This window comes from Artibeus jamaicensis, unplaced genomic scaffold, assembly GCF_021234435.1.
Source record: "Artibeus jamaicensis isolate MK-2021 breed Jamaican fruit bat unplaced genomic scaffold, CSHL_Jam_final contig_3126, whole genome shotgun sequence".
Lineage (NCBI taxonomy): Eukaryota > Metazoa > Chordata > Mammalia > Chiroptera > Phyllostomidae > Artibeus > Artibeus jamaicensis.
Window position 1 is genome coordinate 7,071,629 of NW_026521723.1, and position 12,711 is coordinate 7,084,339.

Below are 12,711 nucleotides of genomic sequence, written 5' to 3' on the forward strand. Positions count from 1 at the left end.
TTTCATCCATCTTTGGGTTTATCTGGCATGAATGGCTCTAATTGGGTCTCTGTTACCTACCTCCCCAACTAGGATGATTTAAGCTATATATTCTCTGGTTAAGGAGGAGAGGTGTAAACCATTACTCTCAGGTGTCCTTGGTTAGGGAAGATTAAGTCTTATGACTCACGAAATGGCTGCAAATTGGTCAAATTATTTGGATTTATTTAATTATTTTATCTCAGTTTCACCATTCCATCTGCCAAGGAATACTCCTAGCTTCTTATTATCCTGCCTCAAAGTGATTGAGCCTTGTATGCTTCTGAAATCAAAGACCAAGAGGATCATAAGTATGGGAAAAGTTAAAGATAGCAGAAAGGAAAGAGACACACATAGGTAAATAGATGGGAAAATGCAAATTTTTTTAATTTGAGTTAGCATAAGTTAGTATTTATCAACTGACCAAAAAAGAATCTGTAAAGAAAATTTTATATACAGAACACTCATTTACATACTAATGTTTAATTTCTGAATTGAGATGGTATATCAACTCAATAGAGAGCCAAGTGTTAACACTAGCCTCAACCTGAAAAAAGATAGCATTTTCTATCATTGTATTTACTGAGATTTGTTCATAGAGAATGAAGGAAAAACAATGCATCCAGTTCCCTTTCAAACTTGTTCATTGTCTTTCAACAAAACCTGTTGAAAAACCATTGCAAATAGACTTCTGGCTAAGATGGAGGCATAGGTACCTACACTTTGCCTCCTTGCACACCAAAGGAAAGACAAAAATAAATTTTAAAACAAAAAATACCTGGTTGGTGTAGTTCAATGGATTGAGTGCAGGCTGAAAACCAAAGGGTCGCTGGTTAAATTCCCAATCAGGGCACATGCCTGGATTTCAGGTCAGGTCCCCAGTAGGGGGTGTGTGAGAGGCAACCACAGATTGATGTTTCTCTCCCTCTCTTTCTCCCTCCCTTCCCCCTCTCTAAAAATAAATAAATAAAATCTTTTAAAAATAACTGGAACGGCCAGAAAATTGAATTGTATAGAAGTCTGACAGCCAAGAAGTTAAAGAAGAAACGTTCATCCAAACTGGTAAGAGGGGGAGAGATGGGCAGCCAGGGTGGAGAGGACTCACAGCAAGGCAGCAGCTGGAGGACTGAGGCAATTAAGATGGCAGGTGGCAGACTGGGCAATCCCATGTTTGTGTGAGAATAAACTAGGTGGAAAAACTGGGGAGTGAGACAGATGCACAACCCAGGGTTCCAGTGCAGGGAAATAAAGCCTCAAAATCTCTAACTGTAAAAAATTTGTGGGGGTTGCAGTGGCAGGAGAAGAGTTTGTTATTGAGACCCACAGGGCCCTAGAATGTACACCAAAATCACCCACCCAGGAATCAGCACCAGAGGAGCCCAATTTGCTTGTGGGTAGTGGGGGAGTGACTGAAAGCCAAACAAAAGCCAGGCTAGTGGCATTGTTCCCTCTCGGACCCTTTCCCCACATACACCACAACACAGTGACATGTTTGGCCCACCCTGGTAAATACCTAAGGATTCACCACTTACTACATAACAAACAGGTGGGCCAAGACAAAAAAAATATGGCCCAAATGAAAGAACAGATCAAAAATCCAAAAACAGAACTGAGCAATGAAGAGATAGCCAACCTATCAGATGCACAGTTCAAAACCCTGGTAATCAGGATGCTCACAGAAAGGATTGAGTATGGTCACAAAATAGAAAAAGAAGTGAAGGCTATGCAAAGCAAAATAAAGGAAATGTACAAGGAACAAAAAGTGATAGGAACACAACCAGGACTCAAATCAACAATTTGGAGCAGAAGGAAGAAATAAACATTCAACCAGAACAGAATGGAGAGACAAGAATTTTAAAAAATGAGGAGAGGCTTAGGAATCTTTGGGACGACTTTAAACATTTCAACATCCAAATTATAGGGTTGCCAGAAGGAGAAGAGGAAGAGCAAGAAATTGAAAACATAATGAAGGAGAACTTTCCCAATCTAGCAAAGGAAGTAGACTTCCAGGAAGTCCAGGAAGCTCAGAGAGTCCCAAAGAAGTTGGACCCAAGGGGACACACACCAAGGCACATCATAATTACTTTACCCAAAATTAAAATGAAGGAGAGAATCTTAAAAGCAGCAAGAGATAAGGAGATAGTTACCTACGAAGGAGTTCCCATAAGACTATCAGCTGATTTCTCAAAAGAGACCTTACAGGCAAGAAGGGGCTGTAAAGAAGTATTCCAAGTCATGAAAGGCAAGGAGATACATCCAAGATTACTCTATCAAGCAAAGCTATAATTTAGAATAGAAGGGCAGATAAAGTGTTTCCCAGATGAGGTCAAGTTGAAGGTTTTCATCATCACCAAAAGCCCTTATTATAGGAAATGTTAAAGGGACTTATCTAAGAAAAAGAAGATGATGAAAAATACAAACAGTAAAATGACAACAAACTTACAATTATCAAGAACTGAACCTTAAAAAAAACAAAAAACAAATTAAGCAAACAACTAAAACAGAAACAGATTCACAGAAATGGAGATCACATGGAGGATTATCGGCAGGGAGGGATGGGGGGAGAATGAGGGAAAAGGTACTGGGAATAGGAAGCATAACTTGTAGGTACAAAATAGACAGGGGGAGGTTAAGAAGAGTATTGGAAATGGAGAAGCCAAAAATCTTATATATACTACCCATGGACATGAACTAAGGTCAGGGAATGCTGGTGGGAAGGCGGAGCATGCAGGACAGAAGAGAATAAAGGGGAGGAAAAACTGGGACAACTGTAATAGTATAATCAATAAAATATATTTAAGAAGTAAAAAATAAAAATGGTGCCCTTTGCATACCCACCCAGGGCATACGCAAATAAATAAATTAATAAATAAATAAATAAATAAATAAATAAATAAAATAAAAACAATTGCAAATAGCCACATTTAGTACACTATTAAAATGCAAATTAATGAAACAAGACACACTGATTTGGGGGCACTATGTAATAAAAGGTTTTTTTTAAGTTCAAAGGTGGAAAAAAGCCTCACACATGTAAGGAAGATTTGTACCCTGACCTTTGCACACAGCGGTAACGGATGTGCAATGAATCACTGGTAAATCAAAATAAAAGGTAAACACATTCTTTCCTGCTGTGGCAAAAAGAATAACTCTTAAAATTTCACATCTAACTCAAATTGCAGGTCTTAAAAATGAAATAAATTGTCCTATATGTTCCCCAACAAACAATTTTCAGTCTGTGGATCTTTCTTACCCATAATTGTATTATCTTCCCCTTATATTATACCACAGCAATATTCAGAAAATTCCTGGTGTATTTTAGACACTCAAATATTTGTTTCTAGTGTAAAATTTGCTATCTGATATATTTTTTCTGTTATCATATTTCTTCATATCTAATTGCCAGACTTCTGTTATTTGAGCTAAGCTCAAAGAATGTTGTGATTGTTTCTTCAAGTTAGTTAAAGCACAGTTTTTTGTCTATAACTAAAGCTGCATGACAGTTTTTTAATAGTTTTGCTTTTATTTATTTTGTTAAATTCAAATTATTTTTATTGCACCATAAATATGATAGTAAAGAATGTAAAACTCCACCATGTAGAAGGAACGAGCCTGTGATGTGATGTCAGGGATCTTTCACCTTCAGCACAACACTCTACCATCTTTTTATTTGCAGCCTGAAATTTCTTCAACAAGGCATAAAGCCTTTCATTTCACACATACTGCTGGGAGAAATAATAGGGTGTGGCAGAGGAGAGTTACTGAATGTGGGCTGAGTGTAGAAGTAGCTAGTTTCCAGCTGAAACACTGGTATTTTCCTGCTCTTTGGCTCACAGTCATTTGCTGAATATCCCTATCTCGAATGGGGACTGGTGTAGTGTCCAGAAGCAGGGACTTCCTTAGACCTTTCCTGGTGGTGTGGTCAATGATGGAGCTCTATCATTATCCTCCAGGTCTGGTGACTGACAGCATATGATGCCACTAGAAAACATCTAATCAAGAAGAAATGCCAACAGGCTTTCACATGAAATATGCATATGGGGACAGAGTCCACATTTCTCAGGTTTCCAAATTCCACAGCTTCCCATCCCAAATTATTTAGTTTTGGTATGGTACAAGGAGGTCAAAGGTGGCATTGAAACATTTGTTTAGAGTCTGAGTCCTTTCCTGACTTATCATCAGCCTCTGTAAATGCTTCTCTAAGTCTCAGTTTCTTTTGGGAGGCTCTTTGTTAATTCTTCTTCTCGTCCCTCTCGATTGCTAGAAGAAGCACTCTCTACCCTCTGTTTACCAACCATCAAATTAGTAAATGGGATCATTTTCTCTATTCAGATCATCACTTCCTAATAAAGCTAACCATCCTTCATTTAAGGGACCCCTCCCAACACTAGGTAGTCTCAGCAAGAGTGATATTTGGATTATATCACCACCAAAAGTGGTATTGCCTAGCTTCTCGTATCTAAGTCTTACAGATTAAAAACAAACAAACAAACAAACAAACAAACAAAAAACCCATACTGTTTACATGTGACCTCACAAAAGGCACTTAATCTCTATTTTATCACTATTGAAATAGAGGTAACCTGAAGATTTATACTTAACAGACTTAACATAGAGAAAAGGAACAAAAAAATCCCTATAAATACCAAAGGTACTATATAATTATCATTATCACCTGCCCACTGGCAGGATTTTCCCACAGAAAGAGGCATGTCATCATATGTCAAAGAGTTCAAGAGTCTGGGCTCATTAGACTTACTGGATTTATGGAATTTTGGCCTGCATTATTTTATCAATTTAGGCTTTAAAACATTTTTCAAAACTAGTGGGTGTGTGATAGAACAGTTTATATTTGGTCACGTACTTACTCCTTTTTCTTTCATCTTCTCTTAGTGTACAAACAGATCCCCAGTTTCTGTCACAGTCTTGTCTTTACACCTGTATTTTAATCAAACCGTGAAGTTCTTTGTTTATCTTAGATTGAGTCCTGATGTTGCTTCATTCTTTCTGGGTTTTTAGACTCTTTTCCTTGTTTTCATCCTCCTTTTCAGGACTACCCCTGTATTCATGTCTCCATCTAAAGTTCCTTCTGTTAAGCATCATAATCCTCATCTACAGTAACCAAAGGGTTGTTATTAATCCTGAGCAGAAAGACTGTGGGTGACAGTAAGGAACATGCCATCCTGTTAACACAATGGAGCCCAGGGTGGTGACAAAGGCTGAGACTCAGCAACCATCACACCTCTATTTGTTATAAGAACCCTCTGTATGGGGATAATCAAACTTCAGTAGCTTTGGAACATGGACTAAATTTGATTTTCTGGTCCTAAAAAATAACATCCTAAGGTTTGCTTGGGAAATATATTACAATGGATAATAAAAATAGAGGACCATAATAGTGCATTTAATGCATATTTATGATGAGAAAATAATGTGGTTTTAAGGATCATGTGAAATTTGTGAATTTTATCTGAATAGCCTCCTAAAAATAAAATCAACACTGCCATGCTATAGACGGACTTTTGCCAAACTCCCTAGTTCACTTTTGGCCTTTTTTACCTGCCCTAATACATCTTTCCTCTGTGAAAAAGAAATGAATCCAGCAACCTGTTAGTCAACATCAGTGGGAATGGGAACTAAAATTTTACATTGGCCTCAATACATCGACCCAAAGACAAAAATTATTTAATAATCTTTGAATTCTTTGGATGGAAATTGAATCAGCGTAGATAAAGAAGAAGGATTGCATAACAGGATTTCTATATTTTTATGTTGCAAAATTATATCACAAAATTTCATTATTTTTTATCGATTGTACTATTATAATTGTCCCAATTACCTCCCTTTGACCCACTCCACCCAACATTTTCCACTCCCTCTGGAGATTCCCTCCCCTTTGTTCATGTCCATAGGTCATGCCTATAGGTTCTTTGACTTCTCCATTTCCTATACTTGTTCTTAACATCCCCCTGCCTGTTCCGTAACTAACAATTTGTACTTCTTAATTCCTTCATCTTCGCCCCTATTCCCCCAGAGGCCCCTTCCAAATGACCACCATCCCAATGTTTTCCATACTTATAATTGTGTTTCCCTTCTGCTTGTTTGCTTAGTTTGGTTTTTTAGTTTCAATTGTTGATAAATATGTATTTATTGCCATTTTATTGTTTGTAGTTTTGATCATCTTTTTCTTAAATAAGTCCCTTTAACATTTTATATATGGTTTGGTGATGATGAACTCCTTTAGCTTTACCTTGTCTGGAGAGCACATCTGCCCTTCTGTTCTAAATGATGGCTTTGTTGGATAGAGCAATCTTGGCTTTAGGTTCCTGCTTTTCATCACTTTGACTACTTCTTTCCAGTCACTTCTAGCCTAAAAATTTTCTTTTGAGAAATCAGTCAACAGTCTTACAGCAACTCCTTTGTAGGTAATTATGTGCCTTTTTCTTGCTCCTTTTAAGATTCTCTCTTTGTCTTTTATCTTTGGCATTTTAATTATGATATGTCTTGGTGTGGTCCTCCTTATAGCCATCTTATTTGGGACTCTCTGTGTTTCCTGGACTTGTATGTCTATTTCCTTCATCAAATTAGGGAAGTTTTCTTTTATTATTTTTTTCAAATAGGTTTCCAATTTCTTGCCGTTTTTCTTCTCCTTCTGTGATGGTGAAGATGTGAATGTTGGAATTCACATCTATGGCATCCCTATGATGTGAATGTTGGAATATTGGAAGTTGTCTCAGAGGATCCTTACACTATCCTAGATTTTTTTTATTCTTCTTTCTTCCTTCTGTGCTGTTTTAAATCATTGATTTGATTCTTAGTTTCTCCCACTCCACTGTTGATTCCCTCTACATTATTCTTTAGTTTAGTTTATCCTTCCTTTCTGCCTAGGTTTTTTTTCTAATGTTGAAGTACCCACTGAGTTCCTTGAGCATCATTATAACCAGTGCTTTGAGCTCTGCATCTGATAAGTCGCTTATCTCCATTTCATTTGGTTCTTTTTCTGGAATTTTATTTTCCTCTTCATTTGAACCATATTTCTTTCTCTCCTCATTTTGGCAGCCTCCCTGTGCTTGTTTCTATGTATCAGGCACAGCTGCTTTGATTCTGTCCTTTGTAGTGTGCCCTAATGTAGTAGGTGTCCTACAGGGTCCAGTGGCACAGCTTTCCCTAACTCCCAAGCTGTGTACTCAAGGTGCTCCCTCTGTGTTTACTGATTACTTCCTCCTCTTGCAGATGAGTCTTTGTTGCTGTTGGCAGGTCAATGGGAGGGGTTTACCCTGTCCAGACAGCTGGTAGGACTGGGAGTGACCCCATAACCCCAAGGGGTTGTGGCTAGCAACCACAAGGAAGAGGCTTGTGAAGGTGGTTGGGTGGTGCTCTGACATGGTTTGTCACTGTCTGCTGGGTGTGCAGGCTCTGAGGTTTCCTGGATGGTACAGGCCAATGTCAGCCCCCTCCTGTTTTCTGTCGGGGGTTCCTTGGTATAAGCTATAAAGTGATGACCGCAGATGGCTGCTGCTAGTGCTGGGCCTGGGGCCACTCAGCAAAAAGTATGGGGACTCAGCTATTGCTTATTTGAGGAGATTTAGGACGAAGGTCTGAAGCCTCTGCTTAGCCCAGCTCTTTATACAAAAAGGCCTCTGTTACCAACTTAGGTGGGCCATAATTTGGATGGGGAAGACCCTTAGGTAATTACCAGGGTGGGGTTTACCATGTGAGCCATGTTGATGGAGATTTAGATATGGTGCCACCACACTGTGGCTCTGTATGGGTGAGGGCTCAGAAGAGGTACAATGACCACTGTCTGCAGTTCTGTCTGGGAGGAAGCTATTCTCCAGCTCTCATCCTGACGTTGGACACTTCAGTTCCTCCCTGTTTGTCACTGGTGCCCTTCAAGCTGCTGCCTGGGTGCTGGAGCCCAGAGGGAGTGAGTCTGAGTAAATCTGTGTGCAGGCCCTTTAAGAGGAGGGGCCTGAGAATCCATCCTGCAGTTTCTTCTTCTGACCCAACTCTCTCCATCTTTTTATCCAGTACCCGTGTATTGGGTACCATCTGGTTCAGTGTCTGTGTAACTCCACCCCTCAATCCCTCCTACTCGTATGGATTAATGTGGTTCCTTTAATTCCTTAGTTATCAGAGTTCCACACAGCTCAATTTTATGATGGTTCTGAGTGATGGTCATTCTATATTTTAGTTGTAATTTTTCTGTGGTTGTATAAATAGGTGAGCCACGTTTACCTACACCTCCATCTTGACCGGAAGTTGCATGAAAACATTTTTTGTCTCTTTCAAACCTCTCTTCTATCTAAGAGAGAGGCAGTCTCACCAAGGAAAAACATCCTCAGCTGATGGGTCCTCACCGGGGCTTTTCCTACCTTCTGATATTTTTTATTAACCTTCCAAATACTCCTATGACTTGTAGAGAAAAAAGAGTTGAAAAAAGCAAACTACCCACGTCTGAGGAGTTTTCTCTTTGCTATTGTTATGGACTAAGTAATGTCCTCTGAAATTTTACAGATTGAATCCTTAACCTCCTATACCTTAGAATGTGTCTGTATCTGGAGATAAGGCCATTAAATAGATAATTAAGTTAAAATGAAGTTGCTGGGGTATGTGCTAATCCAGTCTGACTAGCGTATTTATAAGAAGATATTAAGATGTACAGAGACACCAGAGGTGTGTGCATGCACACACAGAGGGACACTCATGTGAAGAGGCAGCCAAAAAGAGCTAAAAAAGAGAAACCCCAGGAAACTACGTGTGTGGACACCTTGATTTTGGACTTGTAGCCTCCAACTGTGAGAAATAAATTTCTATTGTTTAAGCTACCCAATCTACAGTATTTATTATGGCTGCTCTAGCAAATACAGCCACCTGACAATATTTAATGGGAGACAATTTCTGTCATTTTTATCCACTCCATCCCTGTACTCTTCTTTTAACCTCTTGTTCCTCCCAATCCAGAACTCAAAATTCTCTGTTTACTTTCCCCAGCTCTACCTACCTGTTGCATTTCATTTTACACACTCTCCCCCGCACCCCTCTCCCATATATTTTGTCTCCCATCTTTTCTTCAGAGAACCAGAAATGTCAAGCAAAACTTTACATATTTTATCAGCACCACGCTCTAACCAACTGAGCTAACCGGCTGGACAAAACTTTACATATTTTAAAGCTGAGCCTTTCCCTGGGAGAATCCAACTGTAGTTTTTATATGCACTAGACTTAAACACATGTACTTACATCTTGCTCCTGAGAAAGTCACACTGGTAAAGGCTCAATTATGGGTTGCCACAGAAAAAAAAGGCATCATAAAATAATAGACTAGCCTCTACTACAAATCTATACTAGATCATCAAGTTTATCTTCTGAGATTACCAGAATCATGGGAAGAAATTGCTTCCCCATGGAACTAATACTAATGCCCACCAAGCTACCTGCAGAGAAAATCTGGCTCCATTCACATCTGCAGTGAATTTCCAGAAATGCTTCCTTTGGTTTTAGCTTTGTGAAGCATGGAAGACTTAGCAGATGATAGGCTGCACTTTGACAAGAAGCCAGTAGGTTAGGGTCCTTTGATAGTTCTGTGCTCTGTAAAACTAGCTAATACATTGCTGATATATTGTCAACTCTCGGTTACTTAGTGTATAATGAGGAAAATGCCTTGGCATGTCTCCAAGCTTAATCAAAAAGTTTGTGCTTCTGACAACTGTTATATAATAGACATTTTTTAACTTAAACTGCTAGAGTGTATACATTAGTATTAATGATACATCTTTAAATGACTCCAACTTGTTTATAGTGACCATGATAGAAATTATTGAATATCAGTAACATAAAGAATGTTTTAGTACAGTGGTCACAGACATTATGGTGACAGCCTCAAATGATGGCTGACTAATGTACCCTGTCCATTTAAGACCCTCAATCTCTACCCATGATGTTTCCTTCCCTGGGATTTTCTCCTTCCTGTACTGGCTCTTTCTTCTTGGGAAACGCCAACTCAGCTCACTGAGATACTTTCCCTTAAAGTATCTCTACCCATACAAGAAACAATGTCTGATATATATTTGCACTACTAGTACTTGGGTAGTACTAGTGTATCCCAGTGTATACTGAATATGTTCAAAGTAGACAGATTCTGAAAGCGCCCAGAATGCAGGAAATGCCCAGTAAATAGTTGTTGAGTGAATAAATAATACCTGAAAGATAAGTCTGTAAATTCCTCATTGTCTTTCTTTCTACACTGTTCTGTGGTGGGTGTACAAATGAGCAAATCAGTGGGCAGGAGGGAGGAGAAGGGAACCCTGGACCATGTGGGTAACCGAGATCTCGAGATGACAATGAGCCCACACTAAATGGGGAACCCCCTCCTTCCCAAACCAGGTAGGATCAGTTCAAAGCTCTTGTACTACCCGCATCTGGTAAAAGAGAAGTCTATTCTGCACATGTTAAACCACATTTCCAAGCCAGATTAAAGCTAAAGCATCTCAAGCTATTGCAAGTCTTTAAATCTGTAGCAGTCAAACTAAAAATTAACAGAAAAGCAGAATAAGATTTTTAAAGATTTTAGCTAATTTCCTCCCTCTCATGAATCCAGCTCCTATTTAGTGTATGGTGGGTGTATGCTCCCACATCCTGATTGAGAACAGCATTCAAGTGTTGATGGTAAGAGAGAGTATAATGTACTCAAGAAGAGGAGAAAGGTTAGAGGCTGTACCTCCTATTATATGCACTCAGCAAGGCTTTGTTCCATTCAAAAATTGAGAAAAAAATCTAACTCTCCAGCTTCCAAAGAAAAACAAAATTCACACGCACAGAAAATCAAAAGTAGTTTCTGCACTACGCCAACTGGGTCTGAATCTGATATCTTGCGACTCACCGAAGAGCCACTTTCTGCATGTAGCACAAGGCTCTACAGAAACCCTTACTCATTCTTGGGATGTAGTTGCCATGCCATTCTCTGCCCCAGGTCAGCCAACAACCAGGGCATAATGCATGTATTCTAGGACAGGAGCGGCACACCTAGGGGGCTTGACATGATAGCTCTGGCGCATTACACTCTGGCTTACAGATTATAACTGATCTATCTGCAGTTAAATCCGTTTAAATTGAATCCCTTGCCAGGTACTATAGTAAAAAACAATTTTTCTCATGTAGCAATTCTTCAAGAATCTTAAATAACTCCATAAAAATTAGAGGTTATCCCCAGCTTGTTTGCAATGGGTTGAATGCAGTTGAAAGCTCAGTACAATGTTTACCAGAGTTACTGTCCTTTCCTCGACACGTTGGCTGCCCCTTCACCTTTTGCTGATGTTGATGATACCACTGAATCACGCCAGGTTGCACCATACCCTCTGCCACTTCTTATCAGAGTTTTGTAAATGACTTTCAATCTCCACAGCTTTGTAGTTTATTGGGCCCAATTACGCTGGTGGCATGAGTCACAGAAGAAATGAAGTTCCGCCTGTTTCTTTGTAGAAAGTACTTTTTTCTTCTTAAAAATTTTTAAAATATTTGATCTGATATCATGTATTTTCCTCCTTCTAACATTTATACTTCACTGATATGGAAGAGACAATGGGAGTTTACCAAGTTCTGCATATCATATTAAAGTTATAATTTCTCAATATAAAGCATCAACATTCTAGAGAGTCCACTGATGAACTTCATTAATTCATGCCACTTGATCCTTCTACATTTCAAAGATATATGTTCCAATTTTATTCCAAAGAGCATCTCCCTGTCTCTATAATTAAGATTGCCAATTTTTATGGAGCATGAAAACAAAACTGTTATATTATACTTGCTTTTTTTAGACAATAGGATGAGACTACTCATATAGACCAGGGCGAGAAAATACTGACTCAGTTTAATGCAGTACAGTTTCATGTGAATCAGTTGGTTTAGTTAAGTTCAATCATAAGGGCTATTCTGTGACAGACACGGTGCTAGGCACCGAGGTCATGCAAACAGCAGGAAGATGCAGGGTCAGCCTTCAGGATCATGTGATCTGCTGGAAACACTGCAGGGCACACACACAACCATTCTACAGGGAGACAGGATAGAAGAAAGAGCGGGCATATCTGACTTGGGGGATCGGAGAAGGTCTCTTTCACCAAGGAAGACAACCCATTCTAGCCCATGAAGTATCTTGCATTAAACTTACAGCTCTCCAGTGAAACCAAGCTGCCCAGGCCACATTCCCCTGTGGGCCAGACTGAGTCACATTGACCTAATTTTTTTTCTTCACTATTTGTGCCTCTGAGCACAAGCAGCACACTCGACTCCTGCTGCAGAGTTTCACCCTGTAATTTCTGAATGCTCCTGAGAAAAGTTATAAGACCTCTCTGAGCCAAAGTTTATTCATCTGTAAAATGATAAAAATATCTTCACCATTGAATCACATGAGGATTAAATGAGACTATATATTCTGAAATCATCTATATATATTCTGAAATTATATACACATCATGAATGAACTATTATGATTTTATACTTGCATTGTAAATTTCATCCAAAATATCTGACTAATGACTCACTTTGTGAGAGAAGTAGGAGAGAGAAGACACAAGCCAGCTCCCATCCCTCCTCCAGACAAGCCCCACTTTAGGTCCATACATTGAAGAATGATGGAAGAAAGAAGAGAAGAGAGGAAGATGAATTTCTCCTCTGGCTCTGTGCATTTCAAGT